Source organism: Xyrauchen texanus, chromosome 34 (assembly GCF_025860055.1).
Source record: "Xyrauchen texanus isolate HMW12.3.18 chromosome 34, RBS_HiC_50CHRs, whole genome shotgun sequence".
Lineage (NCBI taxonomy): Eukaryota > Metazoa > Chordata > Actinopteri > Cypriniformes > Catostomidae > Xyrauchen > Xyrauchen texanus.
The window spans coordinates 1,089,737-1,101,810 of record NC_068309.1 but is presented as its reverse complement, the minus strand read 5'-3'; positions in this window follow the sequence as shown (position 1 = coordinate 1,101,810).

Genomic DNA, 12,074 nt, shown 5'->3' with positions numbered 1-12,074 from the left:
GCGAAATAAAATCTGAGTGCTCAAGACCTCACAAATAAAGTTCTGAACCTTTGACCAAAACTCTTGAATCTTAGTACAGGACCAAAAAAACATGGGCTATGTCCACATCCTCCAACTGGCATCACCAGCAAGTAGGTGTCTGTAAGGCCAAGCCTATACAATCTGGAGGGAGTCCAAAAAAACCTGATGCAGAATCGTACATTTTATTAAAACAATAATAATTATAGAGAGGACGTGACACGAGGAGGCTAGAAGCTGCTTAATCCTGAGCTCCGCGCCGCGTTGAGAGAATTATCCTATTAAACGAATATAAGATGGTCAGTTCTTTTAGAGATTTATATCCTGATTGAAGCCTAATGAGTAAAATGTCGAAACAGTTGAAAAACTTGAATGCTGGAGACATTAAGAGACATTTGAGATCACAGACTTCTGAACTGCCTCAGGATAGCGAGAGTTTCTCCAGGCGTGTCCAGAGAATGAAGTGTCACAAAACATAGTGAATATTTACACGATGTTGAAGAAAATCTCAGATGATATGGGGGGCATTGAAGATATTCACCGAACTACAACTTCTGCTGATCACGCAGAAGTTGACATATCCGATGAGCGCGTGAACACAATGGCCAATCAGAGGTATTTACGAGTCCACTCAACAGCGCTCAAAGCGTCACATTTTTTAAATTTCAGAACCGACTTGGTACCGAAGTCGGTACTTTTGACAACACTAATTTATACAGTATTGGTTATGTCATCTATTGAGTAGGCTAAGGCATATTACGTATACGTATAGTATGCATACTGTCCAGGGATTTGTATTTTCCGGCAATAGTGAGTAAAAGTTGTTTGCAGCCTTTGACCTGCATGTGTAACAGGTTAAATAATGACAAATACTTTTTCAACTTTTCTTTCTCTGTTTTGTGGGTATGTGAGTTTATTTCACCAAAATATTGTATTGTTCAGTCATTTCATGGTAGTTAGGTATTGGGAGAGTTCATTGTTGTGTAAGTGCGCCCTCTATTGGAGAGAGGCTAGAGTTGTGGTCATATACTGATTTTTCGCGCTCTTTTCTCCGTCTGCGTTCTAATTGACTGAGAGAGGTGTACATCAGTTAAATGTAAACTTGAAATATACCTGTTGTAACTTTAGTTTTAGTGCACATGGTAATTTGTATGGGTATTTTATGATGAGTGCACATACATTTAGTCGAGATGTGTTGAGAACTTTGCTGTTTTGAGAGCTTAAGAAATTGCTAACATAGCTAACCTCGTGTTTGTTTTAATGTATGCTAGCGCTCGCATTTCTATCTTCTTGTGATGTAGCCCAGATGTTTCAGTTGTCCTTTTTTTTTTTTTTTTTTATGTTAGGCTGATTCTGATTGAAGATAAAATCCTGAACTTTTGCTCTCTTTGAAATTGTACAGGTATGTACTTCCAATACCAGGTTTAGAATTAAAAGTTTTAAAAGTTTTCTTGTATTGATTGATGTTCAATGGCACTGAACAGCCCAGATGTAAACATGTGCATTTTGCTTTGTGCATATAACTGTATGTATTAATTATTGAAAGGAAGATGGTTAATTTCATGTCGCGTAATGTTAATGTAAAAGCTAAAAGCCCATTGTTAACAGAAATAACAGGCAATATGACATATACACATGATCAGTGTTGCCAACTATTTTCAATGGAAAGTAGCTAAAGCCTGCTCGAAAAGTAGCTAAATGTCGCCAGATGACGTCATGCGTCATTAGCATATTAATGACGTCATCGCGTCGTTTTTGCTTTCTGCCTAATTTGTCGGTACTGTAGCCTACTTCAGTTTATAATAATGGTTATCTCCCCTAAACCGTGCTCATACTGTTTTTATATAAGTATATAGCCGAATGTCCAGTAAAACGGTTCTCAATTACATATTTTCTGTTAGACAACGGAACGGAACTTAGCTAACGTTACATGTTTATGAGTTTTATGAAGGTTTATTGTTGTGTTTGGATAAGTAAAATGTATAGAGTCTGTAAATATACGATCTGAAGTCGGAGAGTTCAGAAACCGAACCGGAATGAACTAAAACTCTGATTAGTAGTGAATATAAGCGCATGCCAAGAAAAAACGGTCAAATTAAATGTTTTGAATTAAAACAAAGGAGAAGGCAGCTGCTATGTGATCACTGATTGGTTCCTGCTAACACAGCGTGCACATGCGCAGCTCATTCATGTCTATGTCCGCTGGCGTGCAGTCAACGGAATGTGCTGCTCCTCTCAGCCGCTCACTGAACAGAGCAGACGCCGCGGGGAAGACCTCACGCTTGCAGTACTGGCGATATTTGGAAAGTTGCTAAGGTTTGTCCAAAAAGCCGCTAGATTTGTCGCTAGTCGCTTTTTTGAAAAAATGTCGCTAAAGGGGTCTGAAAAGTCGCTAAAAATAGCGACAAAGTCGCTAAGTTGGCAACAATGCACATGATATGCACGAGCCTAATGCAATATGTTTATTTTCCATAATAATTCTTATGTATTTTATTTTCTTATTTTTGAAAGTGACTAAATGGAGTCTGCATTCTACTTGATTGAGAGAGGCTGATTCTGATTGAAGATAAAATCCTGAACTTGTGCTCTCTTTGAAATTGTACAGAATAAAGTGCCTTAAGGACTGTCAGTGTCCTGTCATCAGTGCACCAGAACACAACGCAGTAGTCGGCGAAGTGCAGATGGCGCCGGCTACACATGCGAGTCATGGACGTCAAGTTTTTGTTTGAAAAGACATTTATCGATAATTATTGGACGACTATGCGCTCTGTTCTTGTTCAAGCGCAGTTTATTTCGTTCGGGTTGGGGTGTCAGTGGCAAAATGGTACATGTATGTTTTTGATTGCTATTTTTTTATATTACCTTTTTGAAAGTTGGTACTGCTTTTATCTAGAGTACTGCGTCTCACCACATGGAATGTCAAGGGGTTAGGTCATCTGATTAAAAGAAGAAAGGTTATGTCTAAACTTTGGGCTGAGAAAAGGGATGTTGTGTTTCTTCAAGAAACTCACTTGTCACAGAAGGAAGCAGAGAAGCTAACAGGGGGTTGGGAAATTATTCTATAATGTGGGTACAAGCAATAGTAGGGGTGTGATAATATTGGTAAATAAACAGTTACAATTTAAATGCATTAAACAAATTGTAGTGGAACGGCCGGTCGAGGATAGATAGGGCGGCAGCACCAGCCGAGGGGGGGGAGAATGCTGCTGATGCCGCCATGAAAAAAAACAATAAATGAGCAGACTACGCCACCCTGTATTTAACAGGGAAATAATAACCCAAATCGAAAAGGGCACACAGGTTCGTTGTTTCAAGACAAGAGGGCGAGAGACGTGAATACCAAGGTACAAAATATTTTATTTATCTTAACAGATTAATCATAATGGGCACTACATGCTCATTTCATCCTTTAAAATTGTATTAAAATTATGAGCACCGCAATCAGCTGTGTGGTTTGTAGTAGGCTTCACACACCCATAAAACATATACACGGACCACAAAGGGCTGAGGCTTACCAGGAGCAGGAAGGCTAGCCGGGGGCAGCAATTCCCCGATAAAGACGTGTCACCCACAAGTGTACACACAAAAACAAAGACAAAGATCACCCATTTAGCCGTAACAGACTGTAGGGGCAAGTGCTGTTAGCGAGCACCTATGAAGGCCGGAACGGTACAGGGGGGGTGACCAGCACCACGCCCGACCGCCTTTGTCTCCCCAGTGGAGATGTTTTACACACCGCACCAGGTACTCATTTTAGGCTGAGTCGACCTAGGGGAGGCCCGGGACCGGTTCAGATAATCGTCACTGGTGTTGGCAATGAGCGGGAATCAAACTCAGGTCGCCAGGTTCGTAGCGCAGCATGCTAACTGCTACACTACCGCTCTCACACACACACAAACACAGGTAAGTCAGTTGTAGAAACACAGCACTCCACAGGTGAAAGGGGCACTACTGCCATTTAGCGGGGAACAGCCTTCAGCTCCTGAAAACACAGAAGGGAAAATTAACTAAATACTCTTACAATTAAAAACACAAACTGATTTAACATACAACACTTAATATGTTAGTGTGAAGGGCAGGGGAGAGCTAATGGCAAATCACCATACCAGGACCAGCTTCACAAACAATAACAAATTAAAATGGTTTCAATTAATACAAAATAACACCATTTCCAAACTCTAATGATGATCTCTGTGGCTCAGGATATACACATACAGAGGACGGATCCCACTTCTCTCTGTGAGAGAGGGAACAGCACGTCTGGAGCCAGAGACAGTTGATCATGTAAACAAACCAAAACAAAAATATATAACAAAACAGCAGCGTAGTTCAGCCCTGCAGCTTCCATCCACACAGACACCTTCTGGTGAGAAGATTAGATCATCTATAAAAGAGCAAACAATTACAAAAAAGCGGCCAATACCGAAAAAGGGGGAGGCCATTAGACTATGACGCACATCTAGGCGGCACATATCTGCCCTAATATACCCCACGAATGAGGCTATAAACAAAACCACCGAATACTGAGGGGCGGGATAGAATAAAACAGACAGATGCACTGTTTTTATGCACACTGCATAATACAGTTGCATTAAAGTTAATATTATGCATAACAGGAAAAATCACGGTTATACATAAGTTACAACATTAGGGGGGGAACTACTACAAGACATTAGTCTGTCTCACTACATAATGAAGGATGAAGAGGGGAGAATTCATGTTCTATTGGGGGAAATGAGTGGGCAGAATATCATACTAGCCAACGTTTATGCTCCAAATATGGATGATCCAGCTTTCTTTGTAAATCTGGAGGGTATGTTATGTGCAGATGGGCAGTATGATATTGTTTTAGGTGGGGATTTGAATTTAGTGTTCGACCCAGTGCTTGATCGCAGAAGTTTGATAAGATGTTAAAATGACCAAAGCTAATGTAAAGTAAAAACTGTGTGCAAAGCTTTTGGATTAGTAGACATTTGGAGGCTTTTGAATCCGGATGGGGGAGATTATACATTCTATTCTGCCTCTCATAAAATGTACTCTAGAATTGATTATTATTTGATATCAAAATCTCTCGTATCTTGCTCAACCGGTTCTATCGGCGCCATTATTATTTCAGATCATGCTTGGGTATGTATGGAAATGACTCCATATCAGGATAGGCAACGTACTTACAGATGGAGGTTCAATTCTTCCCTTTTACAGAGATCTGATTTTAAGGAGGCTTTGAGAACTGAAATTAAAATATATGAGGAGACAAACGTGTCAACGGCGCCCTCTGCAGGATTTTTTTGGGAAACATTGAAGGCAGTGTTAAGGGGTTATATTATTCAGTATGCATCATATATAAAAACTAGGGCTGTCAATCGATTAACATTTTTAATGGAATTAATTACATGGTCTCCCGATTAATTAATCGCATATACAAATATTTGCTGAGAAAGCCCCTCATATAACAATAATTCAATATATAATGATTATACATATTTATATCAATATATGATTATACATATTTATATCAATATATGATTATACATAGTTATCTTTAAATATTTATATATATATAAAAAAAAAATCTGATCATTAAAATGCATTACATTCTGTAGCAGAACAGTTCATCATTAATAAGACAAAAAGCAGCTTTAGAATAACATTTATTGTTTACTACCATATTATTGATTATAAGTCAATCATTGACACACAGTTTCACAAGTGAATCTGTCAATCAGTTGGAGATTTATTATGATTTCTTTAAATTAAAGGGTAACTAAACCCCTGCTCAGAGTCTGACTCCACCCACTAGAAATATGTGAAAATGCAGGAAAAGTGGGCAGACCCCGGCGGGGATAGAGGGGACGAACCGGGGGGGGGCTGAGCGGGGGGGCGTGTACCTGAGACTCGTAGTGACTGATTAATTGACAGCTGCTGTCAGACTCTATGTTATTATTATTCCTCACACGGTCGCAAGACGACATGTACATGAATCTGGCGTGGTGAGCTGGAACCTGCTTACGTCAGCTGTCACCGCTTACGTCACGAAGTACCGCAACAGCCAATAGGAAAATTCAACTGCAGTAGCCACCGTTCAACCTGAAGAGGGCAGCACTCAGACGTTTTTACACCATATATTGCAGAATTAAAACACTTTATACACAAATGTCAAAAAAATTACTTGAATCAATGACCAGTACTAATAAAGCCCCATGCTTACAGATCATTAACTAAAAAAAGTTGGTTTAGGGTTTAGTTACCCTTTAATGCTAACACAAATTTATATTAAAACAAACAACATCAAAAAGGAAAATAAATAAACAGTTTAAATAAAAATATCAAATTGTTTACATAATTCAATACAGTTTTCGTGTTACTCAAATTGGAAATTGTTCTTAGGTATTGCTGAACTAATGGTTTATAACCACCATGCTTACATTTATGAATACTAAACTTATCCAACAAAAGCAGAAAATTAATCAAATAATATTCCTTATGAAGAGACATGTCAAAGAGGCAAGTTAAATATAGTTTAATACTCAATTTTTAAACGCATCTTGAGATCCCTTCGTGTGTTTTGAACACAAGAACGCCTACTGAAGTGTTTCTTCACTGTATAAACTGTGTGTTGCTCATACAGCTGAAGTTTCACTTACTGCCCTCTGGAGTAAACAGGTGGTACTACAAGCTTGCGTTTCTCAGGAATTTTACTTATTATGGTCTGGGGGAAGTGCGAATAAATGCGTTAAAATTAATCGCACTGAATTAACGAGTTAAATCGACAGCCCTAATAAAAACATTTAATATTAAAGATGTTGTAACTCTACTTGTGGAGGTCGAAGAGGCAGCCGAATCAGCCAGGCCCACCTCTGAAGGAGAATGTGACGTTTCCAAAGGATCTGATGTTATTGTTCGTTGCAACTGAGCAGCCAGTACTTCGTTCTGTTGTTTAAAGGGTAACTAAACCCTAAACCAACTTTTTTTAGTTAATGATCTGTAAGAATGGGGCTTTATTAGTACTGGTCATTGATTCAAGAAAATTTTTTGACATTTGTGTATAAAGTGTTTTAATTCTACAATATATGGTGTAAAAACGTCTGAGTGCTGCCCTCTTCAGGTTGAACGGTGGCTACTGCAGTTGAATTTTCCTATTGGCTGTTTGCGGTACTTCGTGACGTAACCGGTGAGAGCTGACATAAGCAGGTTCCAGCTCACCACGCCCTTGGTACGAGCTACCACGCCCATGGCAGTATAAAAACCATCTCGTTTTGTCAAAACCACTGTAGCGAGTCAGGAGTTGGAATTGCGAGTATTGAAAACGATCAGGATAGAGCATTTTAGCATCTATTTAGCATAGCATTTATATAGTTATTTAGATTATTTCGTGTAGTCTAGGTAGTTAATTAGCATATTTGTTAGTGTAGTATTGTTAGAAGCATAGTTAGTTATTAGCATAGTATTGCGTCAGTTAGGACTCCTCCTGCATGGACTCCACCACCGCAGCAGCGTCTTGAGGTGAGTGATCATATATATTTGAATCACAATTTATGGTTAGGCTAAAGTTAATCCTCTGGGGTAGACAAACGCGCAGGCATTTGCTGGATTTTTTCACATAGCGGCAAAATATGAATATGCCTACAGAGTGCGCTATTGACATCAACTTCGATAAAACTCATCAGATTCATGTACATGTCGTCTTGCGACCGTGTGAGGAATAATAATAACATAATAGTAATACAATTCACCCTCCTCCACTTCAGGTGAAGGTGGGGAGAAAAGTCCTCGACTTCAAAAAGACCGGCTCCGTGGCAAAGCTACTTGCGTCACTCCAGTCACTCTCCATTTTAGAGTCTGACAGCAGCTGTCAATTAATCCGTCACTACGGGTCTCAGGTACACGCCCCCCCGCTCAGCCCAGCCCTCGTTTCATCCCCTCTATCCCCGCCGGGGTCTGCCCACTTTTCCAGCATTTTTCAAATATTGCTAGTGGGTGGAGTCAGACTCTGAGCAGGGGTTTAGTTACCCTTTAACCTCTTAACTAGCACCCCTATTTTTGAGAATTTTCTGAAAATGACATACCCAAATACAAATGTCTGTAGCTCCTAAACCATATGGTCCACATTCATAACTCTATTTTTTTAAACTAGACACTTGAAACTTTGTTACCCAAGAGTCATATTAATTCAAAAGTAGCATAGGAACAGAGTAAAACAAGGTCAAATTTACATGAAAGTGACTCACGATTTCTATGAATGAACTTCATTTAGGGAAAAATGTATCAGACTTTTATGTTAAAGGCCTGAAAACACCACAAAGATAAAACTGAATGTCTGACCATGTTCTGATTCAAATTTGAAGATGATACTCCCAAAAATGTAGTTTCTGTAAGCTTTTATTCAGGGAAAGTCTAGGCGTCCTTTCCAAAAGGCCATTTGGAGACTCCAAATGGACATCTGGTAACCAAATGACATAAGGAGTAAACACTACATACTACATACATGTATATCAATTCAGAACTGTTCTGCTCATCAAACCACACAAGAAAAAATGATTTCAGCACAACATTTTAACATTTTAACAAAATACTCTTTATTTTGAACAATTCTGATAGCAAAAACAGTGAAACAAAAAAACCTCACTTCATGTATGCATTTCAAAAGTGATCGTTTTACAACTAATTAATAAATTATATAAAAAGAAAAAAACATTTGTAATTGCAACAGTGTTTTTACTCAAATAAATTACAATAAACTGATAATTATAATAAATATCCAATTACTAAAGAAAAAAAAAAAGCAATTACAGTATTTACAGTATTTATGTTGATCCAAGGCAGTCACTAACAAGGTTTGTTACCAACTGGAAACCAAAGCCACTGAAAGACAGGAAAGATAAAGATATTTTTGTTATATTATATGCATCATAAATATAATGTGTGTGTGTGATATAAATATTATGTCTTTATGTGTAATATACAGCTATCACATAGCTACTCGTATAGCCTCGTGTCTTTGCTAGTCATTTTATAATCAAAAACATGATATGAACAGAAAAACTGCCAATACTTCATAAACATAAAAACTCAAGACGATGTGTTTCAACTTACCGATCTAATACGGGATCGAGTCCATGGAGAAACATCTCCTCTTCAGCCGAATCGACACTCGACACCGTGCTCTCTCTGTCTAAGATGTCTGTTTCTGCGTCTTTCTGCTGTTCTTCGTCGCTGCTCCTCATGACCTCCTCCAAAACACTCTCAACACCACAAAACTCCTCTTCAGTCGACGATCCATGATGTAGATTGTTAGAATAAATCACGCGTTGAAACGAGCTCCGTGTAGCAAAACAATGGTAAAAACTGTGCTGCCATGCGTAAAATGACGAAGAGCGCACGAGTGGACGCACTTGTATTAGACCTATGTATTAGACAGATCTTCTGAGGTAAACTAAGCAAACTGTCAATCACTGCAATCGTGTTTTAGTTGGTTAATACTCCCATCCATCAAAATTTTGCTGACCAGACATTGGGTGGCTTTTATCCAATCAAAAACCGAGGTGCGAGAGTGACAGGTCCCGCAGCCTGTTGGTGCGCTCCCTTCATATTTTGGTCATTACAGAGCCTGTGATTGAAGGAGAGAAACAGGGAATGGCTCATTTTATCGGAAACAGTCCAAACTACGGGGGAGAGATGGTTTTTGAACATTGGAATACAAATTAGAATCGATATTTCATTGAAAGTGAACATGATGGATTACTCTAACTGGAAGCGCTCATGAAAACTGAGGAGGATATTGCCGTTCATTTTGTTCATATTTACAGGGTCGGTCTGTCAGCATTTAATTTAACCCTTTCCTCTCTGGTGTATTGATTGCAAAAACAAGTTCAGAACGTGATTCTTGAGTGTTTTAGCTTTCAAATGATGCATAGTTTATGATAGTTGATTGAATATTTGTTATAAAACAAAGGTAATAAAATTATAAACACGCCCCCACGGCCCGCCCACGCCCCCCTGCTTGGGGCATTGCATCCCACTCCCCCATTAAAAGAACACAGTGCAACAAATTGAACGAGGGACAGCCCTGCCCTGAGAGGCGCCCGACTGCCATCGATATGAATGGCGAAGGCACCCATTCATTTAAGCCAGAGGTGGGAAGTGAGGCTGCCATCACGTGGGTAAAGGCTGAACTGCATTGGAAATGCTATATTCAGGGGGTTTCCTTTAAACGCCCGTGGCGGGGGTCCACTGCACCCAAGGCGGTCCTCCACGTCACAGATCTTCCCTATGGGTTCCCCTGAACGAACGGGCAGCGGTCCCCGGGCCACAAATTTTTTTTTGAGGCTGGCGCGCAGCGTACACAGACCCTCGTACAATTCCCCATTTCACAACGCCAGATTTACCACCTGTCGGCCACTGTTTGACTCTGCGTCCCTTATGTAGGCCCCGGTTCCAGCTGAAGAAAAACAGCCCCAAAGCATGATGCTGCTGCCACCACCATGCTTCACTTATGGGTATGGTGTTCTTTGGGTGATGTGCAGTGTTGTTTTTGCGCCAAACATACCTTTTGGAATTATGACCAAAATGTTCAACCTTGGTTTCATCAGACCATGACACATTTTCCCACGTGTTTTGGGAGACTTGATGTATGTTTTTGCAAACTTCAGCCGGGCTTGGATGTTTTTCTTTGTAAGAAAAGGCTTCCGTCATGCCACCCTACCCCATAGGCCATTCATGTGAAGAATACGGGAGATTGTTGTCACATGTAGCACACAGCCAGTACTTGCCAGAAATTCCTGCAGTTCCTTCAATGTTGCTGTAGGCCTCTTGGAAGCCTCCCTGACCAGTTTTCTTCTCGTCTTTTCATTTTGGAGGGACATCCAGTTCTTGGTAATTTCTCTGTTGTGCCATATTTTCTCCACTTGATGATGACTGTCTTCACTGTGTTCATGGTATATCTAATGCTTTGGAAATTCTTTTGTACCCTTCTCCTGATTGATATCTTTCAACAATAAGATCCCTCTGATGCTTTGGAAGCTCTCTGTGGACCATGGCTTTTGCTCTGAGATGCAACTAAGAAAATGTCAGGAAAATCCTTCTTCTTCTTCTTCTGGTGTTTAATGGCGGATTGGCAGACCAACATAAATGGTGCATTCCCGCCACCTACTGATCTGGAGTGTGGAGTATACTTGGCTTTGGAAGAAACGAGAGGAGAGAGAAAAAAAAATAAAAAATTTAAATTCTATTTATTATTCCTGTTTTATTTAAATATCTAAATATTAATTCGTGAATTCTTGATTGTCTTGACCCATTTCCTAACAATACTCTTATTGAAATTGTATCAACTCCCATCCATTATCGCTCTTGAATTAGCTGTTGTCTCTCCCATTCGTATGCAGCACATTCTAAAAGAATATGCTGCACTGTTTCTAAATCCCCACACTTATCACAGTTTCCTGTATCATGCTTCCCTATTTTATAAAGACTATAATTCAATGCAGTGTGACCAATTCTTAACCTTGTAATAATGACATCTTTCTTCCTATTTCCATATCTTTTCCTCTCATTTCCAACCTGTTCTTGAATTTGATAAAGATGTCTTCCTTTAGAGTCACTATTCCATATCTTTTGCCATCTTTTATTAATTTCAATTGCTATTAATCTCTTGATTTCTGATTTATTTAGTGATACATTAATTTCTATTTGTGCATGATTTAATGCTTTCTTTGCCAACCGGTCTACCTCCTCATTACCATCCACACCCACATGTGCAGGCACCCAGAGAAAAAATACCAGTATCCCTAACTGCCTTGCTCTAAATAAACATTGCAAAACTTCAAATATTAAATCTTGCCGAGATTCAGATTTTCCACTCATAAGACTAGTAAGAGCAGCCATTGAATCCGTACATATCACGGTTCTAGCTGGTTGAACTTCTTCAATCCACTGTAGTGCTAATATGATAGCAATTAATTCAGTAGTAAATATCGATACATGATCCGATATTCTTTTTGCAATTTTTAAATTAAATGTAGGAATGAATACTGCTGCTGCAGTTCTTCCAGACTCTGGTT